Source organism: Schistocerca americana, chromosome 5, assembly GCF_021461395.2.
Source record: "Schistocerca americana isolate TAMUIC-IGC-003095 chromosome 5, iqSchAmer2.1, whole genome shotgun sequence".
Classification (NCBI taxonomy): Eukaryota; Metazoa; Arthropoda; class Insecta; order Orthoptera; family Acrididae; genus Schistocerca; species Schistocerca americana.
Window position 1 is genome coordinate 253,708,770 of NC_060123.1, and position 23,952 is coordinate 253,732,721.

Consider the following 23,952-nt stretch of genomic DNA (forward strand, 5'->3'; position numbering starts at 1 on the left):
CTTTTCCAGCGGGGTCAAGAACTTCTCTACACCAACGGAAGTGGAAACTGTAATTATGAACACCTTGAGCGAGCGTTAATAAACTGATATCCCAGTATTTCTACGGCTGTGGAACTTCTTGATTAAACTTTTATCCTTCTAAGAGATTATTTCCGGTACAGAAAAATGTCATTACTACAGTTGAATGGAGTGACTACATGATGACTTTTGGATGTGACTAACGATACTGCAACTACAAGGTCGATAACGCAACATAGTGAATAGTGAGCCCAAAATACGTGCAGATGCAACTTATTGCCACCCTTGGACTTCACCAAAGTGTGTCAACAAGAACAAGGGAGCGTAAGATCTACAGATCGCGCAGACAGCTGACTTTAGCGCAACGAGAACAGAACGAGTGGTGACGAGAGGGACTCGCGGCAACAGCATGGCCAGAAGGGTAGGTTCGCATCCTTCCTGAAAAACTAAACCATGAGGCAATCGTCGACTGACTCTGACGAATAGATGGATGACAACGGCTGAAATGTGGACAGAGGCTAAAGACGGAGTGTAGCCACAAGCAGACTGCTGGAAGCTGCGTACAGCTCTCACGTCATCTTTTTCATTTGCACAGACACGATACCACACACAACAAGGACTATTTGGATACTGAACGGTATTCTGTAGTGTTCAGCCTCGCTTCTATTTGTGGCGGTCAAATCAAGACCAACGTGTCTGTAGAAAATCTCGTGAACGGCCACAGAAAATAGCGATTCTCTACCTCTCCACTTACATCTATACTCTGCAAACCGCTGCGAAGTGCCTGGAAGATGGTACGTCCCATTGTACCAATTATTGTTCTCGATTTCTCTCGTTCCATTCAAGCTGGGATCGTGGGAAGAACAATAGCTTAAATGCATCTGTGCGTGCTGTAATTAGCCTAATACAATGAAGAGCCAAAGAAACTAATACACCTGCCTGATACCGTACAGAGCCCCCGCGAGCAAGCAGAAGTGCCACAACACGACGTGGCATAGACTCGAAAAATGTCTGAAGTAGTGCTGGAGGGAATTGACACCATGAATCCTGATGGGCTATCCGGAAAGAGTATGAGGGGGTGGAGATCTCTTCTGGCATCCCAGGTATGCTCAATAATGTTCATGTATGGGAAGTTTGGTGGCCAGCAGAAGTGTTTAAAGTCAGAGAAGTGTTCCTGGGACCGCTCTGTAGCAATTCTGGAGGCGTGGGGTGTCGCATTATCCTTCTGGAATTGTCTAAGTTCGTCGGAATGCACAGTGGACATCAATGGCTCAGGTGATGAGACCGGATGGTTACGTACGTGTTACCTGTCAGAGTTGTATCTAGACGTATCTAGGAGTCCCGTATCACTCCAACAGCACACACTTCACATCATTACAGGTCTTCCACCAGCTTGAACAGTCCCCTACCGACATGCAGGGTCCATGGATTCATGAGGTTATCTCCATACTCGTACACGTCATTCCGCTCGATACAATTTGAAACGAGACTCGTCCGACCAGGCAACATGTTTCCAGTCATCAACAGTCCAGTGTCGGTGTTGACGCGCCCAGGCGAGGCGTAAAGCTTTGTGTCGTCCAATCATCAAGGGTGCACGAGAGGGCCTTCGGCACCGAAAGCCCATATCGCTGATGATTCGTTGAATGGTTCGCACGCTGACACTTGTTGATGGCCTAGCACTGAAATCTACAGCAAATGCGGAAAGGTTGCACTTCTGTCACGTTGAACGTTTCTCTTCCTCCTCTTGGTCTCACTCTTGCAGTATCTTTTTCTTGCCCCCGCGATCTCGGAGATTTGATGTTTCACCGGATTCCTGATACTCATGGTACATTCGTGAAACGGTCGTTCGGGAAAATTCCCACTTCGTCGCTACCTCGTGGATGCTGTGTTCCATCGCTTGTGAGCCGACCATAACACCACATTCAAACTCACTTATGTCTTGATTACCTGCCATTGTAGCAGGTACTAACCGATCTAACAACTGCGACAGACACTTGTTGTCTTATACAGGCGTTCCCAACCGCAGCGCCGTATTTGCCTGTTTGCATATCCATGTACTTGAATACGCATGCCTTTACCAGGTTCTTGGCGCTTCAGTGTGTTCCGATGCGATATTGTAGTGTGTTTATGTTATTCCAAATCACGATGCAATGTTCCTTCGGACATGGATGCATTGTAATTAAAGTCACTTGCAATGTCGTATTTATCCTTCGAAACTGGCCAAGCGAATTTCAGGTAAAAGTATCTCCCCTGTAGGGGAATGTGCATATTGGATGTACGAGTTAACGACAGATACAGTTAACGACATATGGCAGTTTGGGTTCGACCGCGAGTCGTGCTCAGATAGCCTAATGGTAAGCCGGCACGATATCTCAGCGTGTTCGGTCAGAGGGCTGCGTGCTCTCTGTAATAAAAAAAACTGAGTCAAGGAACCAATGATCAATTTGAACGGATGTCTTGTGACGTCCACCCAGACCAAACGCAACGAACTATATCGAACAAAATGAGTAAAAAAAAAAAAAAAAGTAAGGCGACATCTTGCGATTAGCGAGAAATCCGGATTCGAGTTCCGGTCCGGTACCAATTTTTATTGCTTCATTGCCATCATTCCATTATACAGCTGATGGTTTTCCATATTCGCAACAGCGAATTTCTTTCATGTAGCCTAATATTGTTTTCGCCATCCTTATGGGAGCGATATTTAGGGAATTGTAATATATTCCTAGAGTCATCACTTAATGCTGGTTCTAGGTACTTTCTGAGTTTTCATGGGATAGTTCGCACCTGTTTACCAGTTCAGCTCTCTCAATATCTTCTTAAAACTCTCCCATGCGTCGAACAACCTTTGGCCATTCGTACTGTCCTTCTCTGTATACGTCCAATATCCCATGAACCATGGACCTTGCCGTTGGTGGGGAGGCTTGCGTGCCTCAGCGATACAGATAGCCGTACCGTAGGTGCAACCACAACTGAGGGGTATCTGTTGAGAGGCCAGACAAACGTGTGGTTCCTGAAGAGGGGCAGCAGCCTTTTCACTAGGAGCAGGGGCAACAGTCTGGATGATTGACTGATCTGGCCTTGTGACAATAACCAAAACCGCCTTGCTGTGCTTGTACTGCGAACGGCTGAAAGCAAGGGGAAACTACAGCCGTAATTTTTCCCGAGGGCATGCAGCTTTACTCTATGGTTAAATGATGATGGCGTCCTCTTGGGTAAAATATTCCAGAGGTAAAATAGTCCCCCATTCGTATCTCCGGGCGGGGACTACTCAGGAGGACGTCGTTATCAGGAGAAAGAAAACTGGCGTTCTACGGACCGGAGCGTGGAATGTCAAATCCCTTAATCGGGCAGGTAGGTTAGAAAATTTAAAAAGGGAAATGAATAGGTTAAAGTTAGATATAGTGGGAATTAGTGAAGTTCAGTGGCACGAGGAACAAGACTTTTGGTCAGGCGAATACAGTGTTATAAATACAAAATCAAATAGGGGTAATGCAGGAGTAGGTTTAACAATGAATAAAAAAGTAGGAGTGCGGGTAAGCTACTACAAACAGCATAGTGAACGTATTATTGTGGCCAAGATAGACACGAAGCCCACGCCTACCACAGTAGTACAAGTTTATATGTCAACTAGCTCTGCAGATGACGAAGAAATTGAAGGAATGTATGATGAAATAAAAGAAATTATTCAGATAGTGAAGGGAGACGAAAATTTAATAGTCATGGGTGACTGGAATTCGGTAGTAGGAAAAGGGAGAGAAGGAATCGTAGTAGGTGAATATGGATTGGGAGAAGAAATGAAAGAGGAAGCCGCCTGGTAGAATTTTGCACAGAGCACAACTTAATCATAGCTAACACTTGGTTCAAGAATCATACAAGAAGGTTGTATACATGTAAGAACCCTGGAGATACTAGAAGGTTTCAGATAGATTATATAATGGTAAGACAGAGATTTAGGAACCAGGTTTTAAATTGTAAGACATTTCCAGGGAAGATGTGGACTCTGACCACAATCTGTAGATTAAACTGAAGAAACTGCAAAAAGGTGGGAATTTAAGGAGATGGGACCTGCATAAACTGAAAGAACCAGAGGTTGTACAGAGATTCAAGGAGAGCATAAGGGAACAATTGACAGGAATGGGGGAAAGAAATACAGTAGAAGAAGAATGGGTAGTTTTGAGGGATGAAGTAGTGAAGGCAGCAGAGGATAAAGTAGGTAAAAAGACGAGGGCTGCTAGAAATCCTTGGGTAACAGAAGAAATATTGAACTTAATTGATGAAAGGAGAAAATATAAGAAATGCAGTAAATGAAGCAGGCAAAAAGGAATACAAAAGTCTCAAAAATGAGATCGACAGGAAGTGCAAAATGGCTAAGCAGGGATGGCTAGAGGACAAATGTAAGGATGTAGAAGCTTGTCTCAACAGGGAGAAGATAGATACTGCCTACAGGAAAATTAAAGAGACCTTTGGAGAAAAGAGAACCACTTGTATGAATATCAAGAGCTGAGATGGAAACCCAGTTCTAAGTCAAGAAGGGAAAGCAGAAAGGTGGAAGTACACTCCTGGAAATTGAAATAAGAACACCGTGAATTCATTGTCCCAGGAATGGGAAACTTTATTGACACATTCCTGGGGTCAGATACATCACATAAGCACACTGACAGAACCACAGGCACATAGACACAGGCAACAGAGCATGCACAATGTCGGCACTAGTACAGTGTATATCCACCTTTCGCAGCAATGCAGGCTGCTATTCTACCATGGAGACGATCGTAGAGATGCTGGATGTAGTCCTGTGGAACGGCTTGCCATGCCATTTCCACCTGGCGCCTCAGCTGGACCAGCGTTCGTGCTGGACGTGCAGACCGCGTGAGACGACGCTTCATCCAGTCCCAAACATGCTCAATGGGGGACAGATCCGGAGATCTTGCTGGCCAGGGTAGTTGACTTACACCTTCTAGAGCACGTTGGATGGCACGGGATACATGCGGACGTGCATTGTCCTGTTGGAACAGCAAGTTCCCTTGCCGGTCTAGGAATGGTAGAACGATGGGTTCGATGACGGTTTGGATGTACCGTGCACTATTCAGTGTCCCCTCGACGATCACTAGTGGTGTACGGCCAGTGTAGGAGATCGCTCCCCACACCATGATGCCGGGTGTTGGCCCTGTGTGCCTCGGTCGTATGCAGTCCTGATTGTGGCGCTCACCTGCACGGCGCCAAACACGCATACGACCATCATTGGCACCAAGGCAGAAGCGACTCTCATCGCTGAAGACGACACGTCTCCATTCGTCCCTCCATTCACGCCTGTCGCGACACCACTGGAGGCGGGCTGCACGATGTTGGGGCGTGAGCGGAAGACGGCCTAACGGTGTGCGGGACCGTAGCCCAGCTTCATGGAGACGGTTGCGAATGGTCCTCGCCGATACCCCAGGAGCAACAGTGTCCCTAATTTGCTGGGAAGTGGCGGTGCGGTCCCCTACGGCACTGCGTAGGATCCTACGGTCTTGGCGTGCATCCGTGCGTCGCTGCGGTCCGGTCGCAGGTCGACGGGCACGTGCACTTTCCGCCGACCACTGGCGACAACATCGATGTACTGTGGAGACCTCACGCCCCACGTGTTGAGCAATTCGGCGGCACGTCCACCCGGCCTCCCGCATGCCCACTATACGCCCTCGCTCAAAGTCCGTCAACTGCACATACGGTTCACGTCCACGCTGTCGCGGCATGCTACCAGTGTTAAAGACTGCAATGGAGCTCCGTATGCCACGGCAAACTGGCTGACACTGACGGCGGCGGTGCACAAATGCTGCGCAGCTAGCGCCATTCGACGGCCAACACCGCGGTTCCTGGTGTGTCCGCTGTGCCGTGCGTGTGATCATTGCTTGTACAGCCCTCTCGCAGTGTCCGGAGCAAGTATGGTGGGTCTGACACACCGGTGTCAATGTGTTCTTTTTTCCATTTCCAGGAGTGTAGTATATAGAGGGTCTATACAAGGGCGATGTACTTGAGGACAGTATTAGGGAAATGGAAGAGGATGTAGATGAAGATGAAATGGGAGATAGGATACTGCGTGAAGAGTTCGACAGAGCACTGAAAGACCTGAGTCGAAACAAGGCCCCGGGAGTAGACAACATACCATTAGAACTACTGACAGCCTTGGGAGAGCCAGTCCTGACAAAACTCTACCATCTGGTGAGTAAGATATATGAGACAGGCGAAATACCCTCAGACTTCAAGAAGAGTATAATAATTCCAATTCCAAAGAAAGCAGGTGTTGACAGATGTGAAAATACCGAACTATCAGTTTAATAAGTCACGGCTGCAAAATACTAACGCGAATTCGTTACAGACGAATGAAAAAACTAGTAGAAGCCGACCTCGGGGAAGATCAGTTTGGATTCCGTAGAAATATTGGAACACGTGAGGCAATACTGACTCTACGACTTATCTTAGAAAATAGATTAAGGAAAGGCAAACCTACGTTTCTAGCATTTGTAGACTTAGAGAAAGCTTTTGACAATGTTGACTGGAATACTCTCTTTCAAATTCTGAAGGTGGCAGGGGTAAAATACAGGGAGCGAAAGGCTATTAACATTTTGTACAGAAACCAGAGGGCAGTTATAAGAGGGACACGAAAGGGAAGCAGTGTTTGGGAAGGGAGTGAGACAGGGTTGTAGCCTCTCCCCGATGTTATTCAATCTGTATATTGAGCAAGCAGTGAAGGAAACAAAAGAAAAATTCGGAGTAGGTATTAAAATCCATGGAGAAGAAATAAAAAATTTGAGGTTTGCCGATTACATTGTAACAGCAAAGGACTTGGAAGAGCAGTTGAACGGAATGGATAGTGTCTTGAAAGGAGGATATAAGATGAACATCAACAAAAGCAAAACGAGGATAGTGGAATGTGGTCGAATTAAGTCGGGTGATGCTGAGGCAATTAGATTAGGAAATGAGACACTTAAAGTAGTAAAGGAATTTTGCTATTTGGGGAGCAATGTATCTGATGATGGTCGAAGTAGAGAGGATATGAAATGTAGACTGGCAATGGCAAGGAAAGCGTTTCTGAAGAGGAGAAATTTGTTAACATCGAGTATAGATTTAAGTGTCAGGAAGTCGTTTCTGAAAGTATTTGTATGGAGTGTAGCCATGTATGGAAGTGAAAGATGGACGATAAATAGTTTGGACAAGAACAGAATAGAAGCTTTCGAAATGTGGTGCTACAGAAGAATGATGGGTAGATCACGTAACTAATGAGGAGGTATTGAATAGGATTGGGGAGGAGAGAAATTTGTGGCACAACTTGACGAGAAGAAGGGATCGGTTAGTAGGACATGTTCTGAGGCATCAAGGGATCACCAGTTTACTATTGGAGGGCAGCGTGGAGGGTAAAAATCGTAGAGGGAGACCAAGAGATGAATACACTAAGCAGATTCAGAAGGATGTAGGTTGCAGTAGTTACTGGGAAATGAAGAAGCTTGCACAGGATAGAGTAGCATGGAGAGCTGCATCAAACCAGTCTCAGGACTGAAGACGACAACATCAGCAACAATCCGCCGTTAGCTCTTTTTGTTCGGGTTTTATATATTAATGCAATATTCTAGCCGGCCGAAGTGGCCGTGCGGTTAAAGGCGCTGCAGTCTGGAACCGCAAGACCGCTAAGGTCGCAGGTTCGAATCCTGCCTCGGGCATGGATGTTTGTGATGTCCTTAGGTTAGTTAGGTTTAACTAGTTCTAAGTTCTAGGGGACTAATGACCTCAGCAGTTGAGTCCCATAGTGCTCAGAGCCATTTGAACCATTTTTTTGCAATATTCTAGGATGGGGCCCACAAGTGATTTATAAGCTGTTTTCTTTGTAGTCTGATTTCATTTCCCTAGTATTCCACCAATGAATCGTAGTCTTCAATCTGTTTTCCTACAAATGAGTGTATTCATACTCCTATAACCTTTAACACCCAGATATTTGTACGAGTCGACTGATTTCAGATTTGACTCATTGATATTATAGCCATACGAAACCATGTTGTTTTTTATTTTGCAAAGTGCACAATTTTATGATTCTGAATATTTAAAGCAATTTCTGAGTCTCACACCCTTCCAACTCCTGATGAGAAGAGCTACCGGATGTGACAACAGGACAGATTTCGCAATTGTTGAAGAGATGTTGAATTCTCGCCGGTATGTGGTAAGGATAGCGAACCCTCCCGTAATATCCTTCATGAGCAGTGTGCCAAATACCATGACCAGCAGAATAATGCAAGATCCTTACTCTCATTTGCCCCCTTATTAACAAGAAATGAAAATATAATAGTACATTTATTATCAATTAAATATTTTATTGTTCAAGAGTCAGAACCAACAACATTATTATTTTTAATTTTGTTCATTCAAATAAAATGCCACAGGTCATTCCACAAACGCCTTGAGGAAAGTACATATCCTTTACCGACCTACCTGTTCCCACGATTTGTCACCCACGGAGCTTGTACTGGACTCGGCGAGAAGAGAAATATTTTCATAACAGTCTGCAGCCACTAATTTCGGCGAACTGCCACAGTATGCGTTTCAAGCACGGACATAAGTTCCTCAAGATGACATTCGGGGGCTGTTTTCCCCCTTGTCACTACGAATACGGGAGCGACCCGTGGGGGTCACACCCCATATTGATGTTCATGATGGACGTGACCTCCGAATGGAATTAAACTTGACTCATTTAATACCCGTACAACGCCACATTGTTTGATAAAAAATCGCATTGGTGCTTTATGGTGGAACAGTTTTAGTTTCCGTCACCGCAAATTAACTCTGAGTCTCACTTGAACTGTCAGAGGATAAACTGACATTTTAATCGTGGTTTCCAGATCCAAACTGCTGTCCAAGTCCTTCATTTTGTAGATTAATATGTGACGAAATTCATACTGTCCTTTCTTGAATCATAGTTTTCCACATCCTATAAGTCTATAAGTCACTAAGCGTAGCCTGGTGACATTTCTTGCAGCAGCAGTCTAAGAGAAACTGAGTAGCAAACTTCGTTCCTGTAGCACAAGGTTGGTCACCTTAACGCGTTGCACTGCTTCTACAGTATATTTATAGTTACGTTTCATTACGTTGAAGGATGTTTCATCTCATAAAATAATTAATTTTGCCTCTGTTTGTAAACTGCAGATCAAATCAGTTTTCTGCATTGTGGATTTTATCCATTCCTGTTTGTACATAATAAATTGTCTGCAATGAATGGAAGCTGCCTTACGTTTGTGTGGAATATGTGTGACTATGGTTTTATGTAAAATCTGTTCCGTGAAAAAAGTAGCACTAGATTGTTATCGGATTCTTGAGGTTAATCACTCCGGCAATAACTTCATTTCAAAATCATACACTTTCTTTAAATTTTGAGGGGGAATAACGGTTGAAGTAAATTATCAACAGTTGCGGCAAGAATTATTTCAGTTTTACCACTGCAAGACAATTTATTATGTACAAACAGGAATGGATAAAATCCACAATGCCGCAAATGGTATTAGGTCCATTCAATGATTACTTCCACTCTGATGAGAGAACCTTATTGCTCTACATCTGTCAAATGTATGAAGCAAATTCTTCATTAATATGAAAGCTTTCCACAAAATTTCCTACGTCACGAAAATAAAAAAAAACAGCTTTTCTCCGAAACAAAAATTCCAACATAAGATGCACATTATGAGCAATATTCATTTAGTCATAGAGACTTTTGTTTTCAAGGTACCCCTAAATCGCTTAAGGTGTGTACCGAAGTGGTTCTTTTGAAAAGGTTAAGGACAATTTTTCCGCAACATCATAGTCTATATAGAGCTTTTACTCCTTTTCTAGCAACCTCATCATCGTCAAAAAGATGGGCTATAATCTCCGTTCCTATCCTTCTCACGTATGACATTTGATTTCGCAATAATCTGCAACTAATTGCGTGAATAAGACGTACACAGCTATTACAGCGTTAATTGCGCCGTTTATTTCAGCCACGTTTTAATTTTCCAAAAGTATAGGTGTTCAGAGACATCCTGTAACATTGAGAAGACTAGAAACCGGTAAGAAACTTCATGCTAGATATTGTGTGTCACGATAGTTCTAGGTGTAAGCATTACGCACGAAATACTCCTGTATTTTCCAAATACTACGCTCATGTAGATTTTTTTCAGCCTTTGTAAATGACATAATCTCTAGCTTGTTTAGTACATCCGCTTTCAATGGTTCAAATTAATAATGAGGTAGTCTCGCTATAGGCCTATAAGAGGTGCGCCATACGCACTAATGTCATCATTTCATAAGGCCGAAACAGGTACGTACGTGATGGTACTGTTGGAGCGAAAAACGATCACCGATTAGGATGGTTATAGCTCATGAGTTGTTTGCGTTACGCCTAAAATAAAATGATATGCGATCAGATTTCATCTACTATCAGTTTTGTAACCCAGAAAGTCGTTAGTCTACAATGGTGTCTTGTAACGCAGTGTATTATCACAGATTACCGACTTGTAGTCACTACACACAGCACCTGAAACCGACTGGTTCCTCTCTACTGCGACGATATTGAAGATGTTCAGTAGAAAATGAAGAACGACAACAGACCGCATTAAAAATATTATTCTAATTCAGCTGTCGCGATTTTCTCAATATGGCGCTGTGTCATACTTTTATAAAAGTGCTATTGCTCTATGCTAGGAACTGCAGATTGAAACTGAAGAAACTGCAAAAAAGTGGGAATCTAAGGAGATGGGACCTGGATAAACTGAAAGAACCAGAGGTTGTACAGAGTTTCAGGGAGAGCATAAGGGAACAATTGACAGGAATGGGGGGAAAGAAATACAGTAGAAGAAGAATGGGTAGCTATGAGAGATGAAGTAGTGAAGGCAGCAGACGATCAAGTAGGTAAAAAGGCGAGGGCTAATAGAAATCCTTGGGTAACAGAAGACATATTGAATTTAATTGATGAAAGGAGAAAATATAAAAATGCAGTAAATGAAGCAGGCAAAAAGGAATACAAACGTCTCAAAAATGAGATCGACAGGAAGTGCAAAATGGCTAAGCAGGGATGGCTAGAGGACAAATGTAAGGATGTAGAGGCTTGTCTCACTAGGGGTAAGATAGATACTGCCTACAGGAAAATTAAAGAGACCTTTGGAGAGAAGAGAACCACTTGTATGAATATCAAGAGCTCCGATGGAAACCCAGTTCTAAGCAAAGAAAGGAAAGCAGAAAGGTGGAAGGAGTATATAGAGGGTTTATACAAGGGCGATGTACTTGAGGACAATATTATGGAAATGGAAGAGGATGTAGATGAAGACGAAATGGGAGATAAGATACTGCGTGAAGAGTTTGACAGAGCACTGAAAGACCTGAGTCGAAACAAGGCCCCGGGAGTACACAACATTCCATTAGAACTACTGATGGCCTTGGGAGAGCCAGACATGACAAAACTCTACCATCTGGTGAGCAAGATGTATGAGACAGGCGAAATACCCTCAGACTTCAAGAAGAATATAATAATTCCAATCCCAAAGAAAGCAGGTGTTGACAGATGTGAAAATTACCGAACTATCAGTTTAATAAGTAACAGCTGCAAAATACTAACGCGAATTCTTTACAGACGAATGGAAAAACTGGTAGAAGCGGACCTCGGGGAAGATCAGTTTGGATTCCGTAGAAATGTTGGAACACGTGAGGCAATACTAACCTTACGACTTATCTTAGAAGGAAGATTAAGAAAGGGCAAACCTACGTTTCTAGCATTTGTAGACTTAGAGAAAGCTGTAGACAATGTTAACTGGAATACTCTCTTTCAAATTCTGAAGGTGGCAGGTATAAAATACAGGGAGCGAAAGGCTATTTACAATTTGTACAGAAATCAGATGGCAGTTATAAGAGTCGAAGGGCATGAAAGGGAAGCAGTGGTTGGGAAAGGAGTGAAACAGGGTTGTAGCCTCTCCCCGATGTTATTCAATCTGTATATTGAGCAAGCAGTAAAGGAAACAAAAGAAATATTCGAAGTAGGCATTAAAATTCATGGAGAAGAAGTAAAAACTTTGAGGTTCGCCGATGACATTGTAATTCTGTCAGAGACAGCAAAGGACTTGGAAGAGCAGTTGAACGGAATGGACAGTGTCTTGAAAGGGGGATATAAGATGAACATCAACAAAAGCAAAACGAGGATAATGGAATGTAGTCAAATTAAATCGGGTGATGCTAAGGGAATTAGATTAGGAAATGAGACACTTAAAGTAGTAAAGGAGTTTTGCTATTTAGGGAGTAAAATAACTGATGATGGTCGAAGTAGAGAAGATATAAAATGTAGACTGGCAATGGCAAGGAAATCGTTTCTGAAGAACAGAAATTTCTTAACATCGAGTATAGATTTAAGTGTCAGGAAGTCGTTTCTGAAAGTGTTTGTATGGAGTGTAGCCATGTATGGAAGTGAAACATGGACGATAACTAGTTTGGGCAAGAAGAGAATAGAAGCTTTCGAAATGTGGTGCTACAGAAGAATGCTGAAGATAAGGTGGGTAGATCGCGTAACTAATGAGGAGGTATTGAATGGGATTGGGGAGAAGAGAATTTATGGCACAACTTGACTAGAAGAAGGGATCGGTTGGTAGGACATGTTTTGAGGCATCAAGGGATTACAAATTTAGCATTGGAGGGCAGCATGGAGGGTAAAAATCGTAGAGGGAGACCAAGAGATGAATACACTAAGCAGATTCAGAAGGATGTAGGTTGCAGTAGGTACTGGGAGATGAAGAAGCTTGCACAGGATAGAGAAGCACGGAGAGCTGCATCAAACCAGTCTCAGGACTGAAGACCACAACAACAACATCTTGCTCTATTCCAGAAACGTAGGCGTGGTGTTGCTTAACATCTTCTCCATCAATGCTGCAGTCATAGTGTAAGTTTTATATAAAATGTTGTCCGTATATGCGAAAACTGAATACAGTGACTTCAAAAACTTTCTCCGCATGTAATATTTACTTGGGTACCGTATTCGTCTCTTATGACCTTGATGTCGACGAGGCGTTAAACTCAATCTTCCTTACTTCCTTCCTAGGTACCGTTTCCAGCTGGTGAGAAAAACTGACTGTCGATTGGCCCTGTATTGCCCATGTGAACAGTGTCGTGAAATAAAACTTTATGAAATTCAAGATTCAAAATCAAGTAAATGAATCTAATTGAATGTCAAAAGAAACTAATTTTGCGCTCAATGAAAACTATATAACTATACCTCAGTACCGAAGTACATTATGAAGTTGCGCGATATGAAGTCCAATGTTTAACTTGGAATATCCAGAAAAATAAATTACTACTTGGAAGAAAATGAGTGTTTGAAATTACCAATGCTGTTCACTGACAATGCACGACACCTGACAATCCCGACTACACATTGTTTACTAAAATGCGACGTGAAATCTGCCCTGAAATAAAAGTGATTCACCTTTTTCTGAGAACACTGTTTTTGTATCTGGAGTACTGACGCTCTCGAAAGCAAATATAAATCAGCAGATGCAGCAGATAAATGTAAATAACCTACTCTAAAATCTGTTGCTGCGTGTGGCCTGAGGTACAATTCACACACGATAGAATATTTAAAAATCGTTTTTGAGAAATCAAACTCTGATTATTCACAAAAAAGACTGCACAACATAAGAAGACTAACAATTACAAAGTTCTTTCATCACAAAGAAACTACGAAAACTTCAGCCAGTTGAGTTATTTGTGACATAATGAAAAACAAACAGATTAAATTAACATTAATCATGAAAATAAGTAGTTTTATGAGGAACAAAGACTTCCTTCAGTCAACAATGCTGACAAATATTTTATTCTTGAGCATGACTTCGTTACCTTTAAAAGTCATCCAAAATTTTCTCCGTCAATATAAAGAACGAGAAAGTATTATAAATAAGTTTTGATCTCCACAGCCAGTCGGGGTGGCGGAGCGGTTCTAGGCGCTACAGTCTGGAACTGCGCGACCGCTACGGTCGCAGGTTCGAATCTTACCTCGGGCTTGGATGTGTGTGATGTCCTTAGGTTAGTTAGGTTTAAGTAGTTCTAAGTTCTAGGGGACTGATGACCTCAGAAGTTAAGTCCCATAGTGCTCAGAATCATTTTGATCTCCATAATAAAGTATTTCAGATAGCTTCTCCAAGATTCGCAGGAAACACATTTCATTCTCTGAAAAACACAACTGCTCGCTGCTATGCATGAAATAAGAGTGCCCCAGCGCTCCAAAACTGACAGACTAGCAAGTCAACCACCAGTCACGCAGGGCGCTCATTCATTTTTGTCCCAGTACGGTAAACGTGAATTATTTGCAATAGTAGAAACTGTACAGGTTAATTTAGTGAGCCGTGGCGCGTACTTCTCTTGTGTGAAACCGCAACACCACATATAGTTTTTTAAATATTTATCATAGCAAGGACTTGAGATTGGGAAGTCAATCAGTCGGAACTGAAATGTAACATCTGAAAATAAAATAAGCATCCATTAGGTTTTAATTATCACCTCGAAAAATGGAAGTTACCGTAATTATTATTTTTTATTTGCTTGCGGAGCACATTGAAACTTCCGCATCACAGTACGGTGGTACACCACTAGCCGCCCGCCCGGCTAACCGCGCGGTCTGAAGCGCTGCTTCCCGAGCGGGAAGGCGTGTCGGTCCCCGGCACGAATCCACCCTGCGGATTAGTGCCGAGGTCCGGTGTGCCGGCCAGCCTGTGAATGGTTTTTAAGGCGGTTTTCCATCTGCCTCGGCGAATGCGGGCTGGTTCCCCTTTTCCGCCTCAGTTACGCTATGTCGGCAATTGATGGGCGCACACACTGTCTCCACGTAGGCGTACACCACAAATACTGTACCACGCAAACGTTTGGGGATGGAGTTGTTTGGGGAGAAAAGACAAAACTGCGAGGTCATCGGTCCCATCGGATTAGGGAAGGATGGGGAAGGAAGTCGGCCGAGCCCTTTCAAAGGAACCATCCCGGCATTTGACTGGAGCGATTTAGGGAGATCACGGAAAACCTAAACCAGGATGGCCGGCAGCGGGATTGAACCGTCGTCCTCCCGAATGCGAGTCCAGTGTGCTAACCACTGCGCCACCTCGCTCGATACGCATACATTTGGGGGTTACACTTGTCTGGTATGAGACGTTCCCGGGGAGTTCACTGCGGGCCGAACCACACAATAACCATGGGTTCGGCATGGGGCGGCGGTGGGGTGAATGGACTGCTGTAGCCTGTTGTGGGGCTGTGAACCATTGAGAGCTACGGCGGGGACAAAGCCTCTCCGTCGTTTCTAGGTCCCCGGTTCAGTCACAATACACACACACTACTAGACAGGTCCATTGATAAATTGGAGGTAGCTTACCGCGCGGGATTAGCCGAGCGGTCTCGGGCGCCGCAGGCATGGACTGTGCGGCTGGTCTCGGCGGAGGTTCGAGTCCTCCCTCGGGCATGGGTGTGTGTGAGTATGTCCCTAGGATAATTTACGTTAAGTAGTGTGTAAGCTTAGGGACTGATGACCTTAGCAGTTAAGTCCCATAAGATTTCACACACATTTGAACAAATTGGGGATAGGCTGTGCGATTTTTCTTTGGCTCCTCTTGCGGTGTGCCACCTTTTTTCTGGCGCTGGGTTTTCAATCTGCACCTGTAATGCAGACATGTACCTGTAAACCGAGAAAACGAATTAATTACGTAGCTTGATTTCCGAAGTGATAATTAAAACTTTGTGCACCTCTCGTAAAGAAAGAATAAAAATAGCAGAATGAAGCTACGAAACCTGAACCAGTCGACCATGGATTTACTTAGGATTTACTTAGGGCGTTACTGATGCTTCAGCGTAGCAAACTGCAGATTTTTGACCGCGTGCTGGATACGACACAGTTGGCATTATTGAGACCGCCATGTGTACACTTCTCGAAAGGGTAAATACCACCATTGTGTAAATCTTACACGGACAACTAGAGCGCAGACGATCGTGCCAGCTGAAATGGGAAGAGACGGTCACGATGGAGCAGAGGTCTTTTATTGACATCATAGGTCGGTAGCGAAACCTTTCCATCTGCACGGCGATAAAGAACAGCCGTGGTCGTGACTGCATTTGAGCCTCCCTTTCAAACAAGAGCATCGGAGAACTGCAGGGCAAACTGCTCTTTAGCACCTCAACATTTAACCGCCTCGGTCAGCCAGGCTTCCGCAGAACGAGTGCAATGCGATTGTGAAGGGAAACAGATGTGCATGTTCTCTTGCAGTGTAACACTTCAGGCAGCAAGGCAGCCTGGTATTCATGTCACGTCTGTCAGAACTGATTTACGTACGTTTTCTTCAGTTACTTGTGTACCTTTTCTGCTTTGTAACTCTGTGCTCGTTTAGTGTAGATTTTTAAGTGCACGAAACTAATTGCTAAAAATATTAATACTTAAGCCCTGCACTGCGCAGTCAAGTGAACAGTGGTGTTTTGCCTGGCATCACAGTACAGTTTTCAACACGTCAGAAATGCCCCAAAATAAAACCAATAAAAATTTGCGTATCGAATGATCTACTAAATTTTGTCTGAATAATTCATCCAAATTAATTTAATAAAAGTCCACTGCTGATTTACGTAGCTAACCTCCGAAATAAGTATTAGAATACGAAAAATGTTTCACACATGGATATATCACACTGTTACTGAAATTTACTTTTCATAACAAAAAAAAGCTTCCAAACTTAATGTAACCTGTATGACCCAATCATTGATTAAATGTGTAATGGCATTGTTCTGAATGTCTAGTGTGACTGTACAGCTATGGTCCAGAACTATTCTTCCACTTACCTCGGTACAGTAAATATTTCCTCTCGAAATTGGAGCACAACAAGCAGTACTCCACGAAAGCTAGATTAAAATGGTAAGCTAAAAATGATATTGAAAAGTGTGTGTACCTCCACGTGCAGTGCGGTCACAAGCAAAACAGAATTTCTTGCTTGGAGACAGTTTGGGGTGCTAGTGTTCTACAAGTGATTTTTCTAAGAAAATTTATAGCAAAGCATTAGTTTATAACTTCACTTTCAAGATCGTGAAAAACCGCCTTAGAAATGTTCAGATTAAATTGCGATGTGAATGTAAAATAATCGTTCCACATCATTACAATCTATCGTTGAAAATGATGCATGGAACATGGAATTAACTAACTAACTACTGACTTTAAACAAAAAGGACTGGTTTCAGAAATGATTCCATCTGACTGATTATTCGAAAATTTATTTTGCACAAAAAATTAACCTACCCAAAAGTAATCTCCATTTTTTAAGTATGTGTATGGGGGAGGAGAACCAACTTCTCCAGCCGTGTGCAGTTCATGAGATAAATGCTTCAATCAAATCCCGGTATGACCATTAATTTTACAACAGAGTGCTAACGACGTGCAAATATGCAAATCTCCGGATTAACCTCGAATCACAATTCTTCACAAAACTCTTTTCAAAATCCACAGATACTCTCAAATATTCAGTGTTTAGCAGCTCAGTTCCAAGTAGAAATTTCCTGACCACTCAGTTCCACGCCTGCTTCCCAACACACCTCGACTAAATAAAAATGTCGTGTGACCAGGGCCTCCCGTTGGGTAGACCGTTCGCGGGTGCAAGGCTTTCGATTTGGCACCACTTCGGCGACTTGCGCGTCGATGAGGATGAAATGATGATGATTAGGACAACACAACACCCAGTCACCTAGCGGAGGAAAATCTCCAACCCAGATGGGAATCGAACCCGGGCCCTTAGAACTGACATTCTGTCACGCTGACCACTTTTTTTTTTGGTGATCTCATTTTGTTCTATATTGTTCATTGAATTTGTTCGGGGCGGACGTCTGATGACACTCGTTGAGGTTCTTCGTTGACCCGTTCACTCAGTTTTCTATTACAGAGAGTACCTAACCCTCTGACCGAACACACTCAGCTACCGTGCCGGTATCGCTCAGCTACTAGGGGAGGACACCTCTCCTAATAATAATCTCTCTCTGAGCGCCATCAGCAGAGACGGTGGAACAACATAAACAAAGATAACGGATCATCATGGCTTGCTCTCAGATGTGTGCATATCGATACATGAAAGCAAGAAGTTAACAGTTCTGTAATAGCCAAGATGGCATGCGCTCCTCCCACTTGTTGCTAAATTCCTGGAATAGGGGAAAGAAAAGTAGATTGGGGCTTAACATCACTTCGACGAACACTTCAAAAGAGGCAACTCCTGAAGAAACGCGTTCCAATTCAAAACAGCTACCGGTCGGTTACACGAACAAATTATAGTAACAACGAATTAATTTACACTGTCACTGTTGTTGTAAGAAGTCCAAAGACTGAATTGATGCCATTCTCCACGCTGCAACTTTTTCATATCTGCAAAACCATTGCGCCATTCGTTCCAGTTCAACCTGGCAATTTCAGTTAAACTTAATTCTTCCTCAACAAATCTTTTCAACTAAACTTCCTTCCATTATCAAATAAAAATTTACTTCGGTTTTTACGACGTGTCGTATTAATCGAGTCCTTCGTTTAGTCATGTTATGCCCTGAAGCTGTTTTCCCCCCGAGTTCGATTCTGCCCATCTAATCTTCAACATTCATATGTACCACCACATTTCAGAAGTTTCCAGTCCCTTGTCTGTGCTGTTTAACCAACGAGTTACACTTCCATCTAAGGCAACTCTCCAAACAATTAATGTCAAAAAAGACTTCTCAACGTTAAATATATATTTGATGTTAACTTACGTTTCTTTTTCAGAAAAAGTTTTCTGTGTCTTGCCAGCCTACGTGTTATCTCTTCTTTGTTTCCACCGCTGTCATTTATTGTGCTGCCTAGATGCGAAACTCATCTACTACTTTCAGCGCATCTTAAGCCACGTATGGAAGTGACACATGGACGATAACTAGTTTGGACAAGACGAGAATAGGAACTTTCGAAATGTGGTGCTACAGAAGAATGCTGAAGATTAGATGGGTAGATCATCTAAATAATGAGGAGGTATTGAACAGGATTGGGGAGAAGTTTGTGGCACAACTTGACTAGAAGAAGGGATCGGTTAGTAGGACATGTTCTGAGGCATCAAGGGATCACCAATTTATTATTGGAGGGCAGCATGGAGGGTAAAAATCGTAGAGGGAGTCCAAGGGATGAGTACACTAAACAGATACAGAAGGATGTAGGTTGCAGTAGGTACTGGGAGATGAAGAAGCTTGCACAGGATAGAGTAACATGGAGAGCTGCATCAAACCAGTCTCAGGACTGAAGACCACAACAACAACAACTGTCACACTTAATTCATTTTTATGTAATTTTTTCTTGCAGCTTCTTGTCAATACAGTATCCTCTCCGGTCAAGTGACCTTACAAGTCCCTCTTGTGTCTGACAGAATTACAATGTTATCTGCTAACGTTAAAGTTTCGTTCTTTTTCTCTCCGATCTTAAATCCCTTTCGAAATTTCTTCTTGGTTGTCTTTATTGCTTGGTAAATGTGCAGACTTGGGGCAATCCTGTCTGACTCCATTATCAACAGGTGTCACCGTTTCACATCCTTCGAGACTTACAGTTAGGGGTCTGGATGTACGAAATTACCGGTATTTCATCACTGAGCGGGAGAAGTTTTTTACAGTAACACGTAGAATATTTCAGTCATTCTTTTTATCTACAACTGCTATAAACGTAGGTTTGTCGCTCTCTAACCAGTCTTCTAATATTTCAGTCATTCGTTTTATCTGCAACTGCTATAAACGTAGGTTTGTCGCTCTCTAACCAGTCTTCTAAGATATATCGCACAGTCAGTGTTGTTCCGCATACTCCTATATTTCTCTGGGTTCCCCCACATCCGCTATTGTCATTCGTTCCCTCCTTCTGCAAACAAATCATGTTGACTATTAAGCTGGTGGTACGGTAATATTCACATCTGTGTGTCAGAAAATGACTTCCTTTGAATTGTGTTTATTACATTCCTCTTGAAGTATGAAGGGTATTTAGCATCTCTCACTTACCATGCGTATCATGTAGACAATTCTTGTCATTGTTGGTTTTCCCAACAATATGAACAATTCTGAATCCACGCGGGATTAGCCGAGCGGTCAAGGCGCTTCAGTTATGGACTGTGTGGCTGGTCCCGGCGGAGGTTCGAGTCCTCCCTCGGGCATGGGTGTGTGTGTTTGTCCTTAGGATAATTTAGGTTAAGCAGTGTGTAAGCTTAGGGACTGATGACCTTAGTAGTTAAGTCCCATAAGATTTCACACACACACAACAACTCTGAAGGAGTGTTATCCGCTCCAGATGCCTTATTTACCTGTTGGTCTTTCACCGCTCTGACGCATTCTTCACGATGTGTCAGATCGCTCGTCTCATCCCTACTCACTTTCTCTTCTCTTCCCGTAATGCTGCCTTCGAGTGTTCTTTATTGACATGACCCTTCTATTTACATTCTATGAAAAAAAGACGCACCACGACGGAATTATCGGAATGGATGGGACAGAAATCGGTAGATGTTATTTATGTACATGCGCAGAAAAACAAATGATCACAATTTCAGAGAAACTGAATGATTTCTTTAAGAGAAAGAGCTTCACAGATTGAGCAAGTCAACAGTCAAAAACGCCTTGTTCCGCCTCTGACCCTTATGTAAACAGTTATTCGGCGTGACACTGATTGACAGAATTGTTGGATGTCCTCCTGATGACGATGAATGACATGGTTGTTTCAGTATCTCTTTCACTTGTTAAGAACGTATCGTCATCATTTTACTCCTCGCGTACATTGTCCGCAAAGTCGAACGTATACGACATCACATGTGCCACTGTCTCATCAAAGGTTAATACACTCCTGGAAATTGAAATAAGAACACCGTGAATTCATTGTCCCAGGAAGGGGAAACTTTATTGACACATTCCTGGGGTCAGATACATCACATGATCACACTGACAGAACCACAGGCACATAGACACAGGCAACAGAGCATGCACAATGTCGGCACTAGTACAGTGTATATCCACCTTTCGCAGCAATGCAGGCTGCTATTCTCCCATGGAGACGATCGTAGAGATGCTGGATGTAGTCCTGTGGAACGGCTTGCCATGCCATTTCCACCTGGCGCCTCTGTGGGACCAGCGTTCGTGCTGGACGTGCAGACCGCGTGAGACGACGCTTCATCCAGTCCCAAACATGCTCAATGGGGGACAGATCCGGAGATTTTGCTGGCCAGGGTAGTTGACTTACACCTTCTAGAGCACGTTGGGTGGCACGGGATACATGCGGACGTGCATTGTCCTGTTGGAACAGCAAGTTCCCTTGCCGGTCTAGGAATGGTAGATCGATGGATTCGATGACGGTTTGGATGTACCGTGCACTATTCAGTGTCCCCTCGACGATCACCAGTGGTGTATGGCCAGTGTAGGAGATCGCTCCCCACACCATGATGCCGGGTGTTGGCCCTGTGTGCCTCGGTCGTATGCAGTCCTGATTGTGGCGCTCACCTGCACGGCGCCAAACACGCATACGACCATCATTGGCACCAAGGCAGAAGCGACTCTCATCGCTGAAGACGACACGTCTCCATTCGTCCGTCCATTCACGCCTGTCGCGACACCACTGGAGGCGGGCTGCACGATGTTGGGGCGTGAGCGGAAGACGGCCTAACGGTGTGCGGGACCGTAGCCCAGCTTCATGGAGACGGTTGCGAATGGTCGTCGCCGATACCCCAGGAGCAACAGTGTCCCTAATTTGCTGGGAAGTGGCGGTGCGGTCCCCTACGGCACTGCGTAGGATCCTACGGTCTTGGCGTGCATCCGTGCGTCGCTGCTGTCCGGTCCCAGGTCGACGGGCACGTGCACCTTCCGCCGACCACTGGCGACAACATCGATGTACTGTGGAGACCTCACGCCCCACGTGTTGAGCGATGCGGCGGTACGTCCACCCGGCCTCCCGCATGCCCACTATACACCCTCGCTCAAAGTCCGTCAACTGCACATACGGTTGACGTCCACGCTGTCGCGGCATACAACCAGTGTTAAAGACTACGATGGAGCTCCGTATGCCACGGCAAACTGGCGGACACTGACGGCGGCGGTGCACAAATGCTGCGCAGCTAGCGCCATTCGACGGCCAACACCGCGGTTCCTGGTGTGTCCGCTGTGCCGTGCGTGTGATCATTGCTTGCACAGCCCTCTCGCAGTGTCCGGAGCAAGTATGGTGGGTCTGACCCACCGGTGTCAATGTGTTCTTTTTTCCATTTCCAGGAGTGTATTTCATCCACCACTTCTCTCTCACTCTGCGTGCTTCCTAGGATTCCTCCGGCAACTGTTTTTGTAGATGTAATGCAATGTTGGCTTTGTTTATCGTTGTCATTGCTCCGATGTTTATCAACATGACTAGCACTGTAGTACTGGTGCGTGTTACTCGTCAACTAAGCGGTTCAACTGCGCTCATCCTATAATCACCACTGGATACCGCAAGTTGTGCCACCTGTTGCAAATCAACAGCCATATTTTTGTTGCATGGTGGATAATATATGGGGCGTCGAATGCCGTAATCATCATCGGCTTTTTGCGACCTCGCACTCAAGAGGTTCCTTGTCACACAACGTGCCGTGTCGTATGTGACACAGCGCGTCTGCAATAACATCTCTACGTCGGCCGCTCCCTACAGATGCAGGTCGCAGGCAGTCAGTCCACATCGTGTAAGGTGGAGTGAACCACGACCGAGAGAGCGGCATGACGAGAGACCAGCATGACCAGAATGATGACAAGAAACTTTCTGGCAGATTAAAATTATATGCTGGACCGAGACTCGAACTCGGGACCGTTGGCTTTCGCGTGCTGAGCCATCCAAGCACGATTCCCACACCGTCCTCACAGCTTTACTTCCTCCAGTATCTCGTCTCCTACATTCCAAGCTTCACAGAAGCTCTCCTGCGAAACTTGCAGAACTAGCACTCCTGGAAGAAAGGATATTGCAGATACATGGCTTTGCCACAGTCTGGGGGATGTTCCCGGAATGAGATTTTACTCTGCAGCGGATTGTGTGCTGATATGCGTCGTGCTTGGATAGCTCAGATGGTAGAGCACTTGCCCGCAAAAGGCAAAGGCCCCGAGTTCGAGTCTCGGTCCGCACAGTTTTAATCTGCCAGGAAATTTCGTATCAGCGCACACTCCGCTGCAGTGTGAAAATATCATTCTAGAATGATGACGGTTTATCTTCATTGAGGAAATTCATTTTGTGATACGGTTTGTCATATCTTTACTGCGAAAGAGAAAGATGTTTTTTGCTGATTTGAGTAAGAGTTCGTAATAAGGTAATAATTAATTTTCTTTGCTTTAATCGCGCGAGAGCTGTTGCCTGTACCCCACTGTAACAATTTAGTATCCAGCACGGAACATTCTCCCCTCTTCTTAATCAGGTAACAGTAGCGACAACTCAGGAAAGATTAAATCAGTTAATGCAGCATCTTTAAATCTACGATGAACACATATATTTTGTAATAATTCTTTGAATATAACACTGTTGAACAAACAACCTTAAGATACTTTCAGAGTTTGTCATTTCTTTGCGATTCTCGATTGTAATGGAGAATACTTTTGTAAAGTGACTTTTCTAAATGTACCATTATGCCTTCTAAAGGAATCCTTATTAACGTAATTTACCACGCCATCGTCCATTTCCCAATGTTTGTTATTCACGAGATAAAGTTCCACATGGCAATTTAAAATGCAGAGTCATTACGGGGAATCATCGCACATGGAGTTCACGTACAGTTAGTTTGTCGCCCAGAAAATGAGACTCGCCGTTTTAGTAACTTTCAATAGCAGCTGCAATTTCCAGAGAGCAGCTGCCGGGGCGTTTTCCATTGCCACAGGAAAGCCAAAATAGAGAGAGAAAAAACTTACAATTCAAATTTCAAGGGA

At 44.0% G+C, this 23,952-nt stretch overlaps 1 non-coding gene across 1 annotated transcript; it reads left to right on the plus strand.

Moving 5' to 3' along the window:
* The first annotated feature begins 23,086 nt into the window (after nucleotides 1–23,086).
* On the plus strand, nucleotides 23,087–23,162 carry Trnal-caa. Its single transcript has one exon. It is a non-coding gene; the product is annotated as a tRNA-Leu (tRNA).
* The last annotated feature ends 790 nt before the right edge of the window (nucleotides 23,163–23,952 follow it).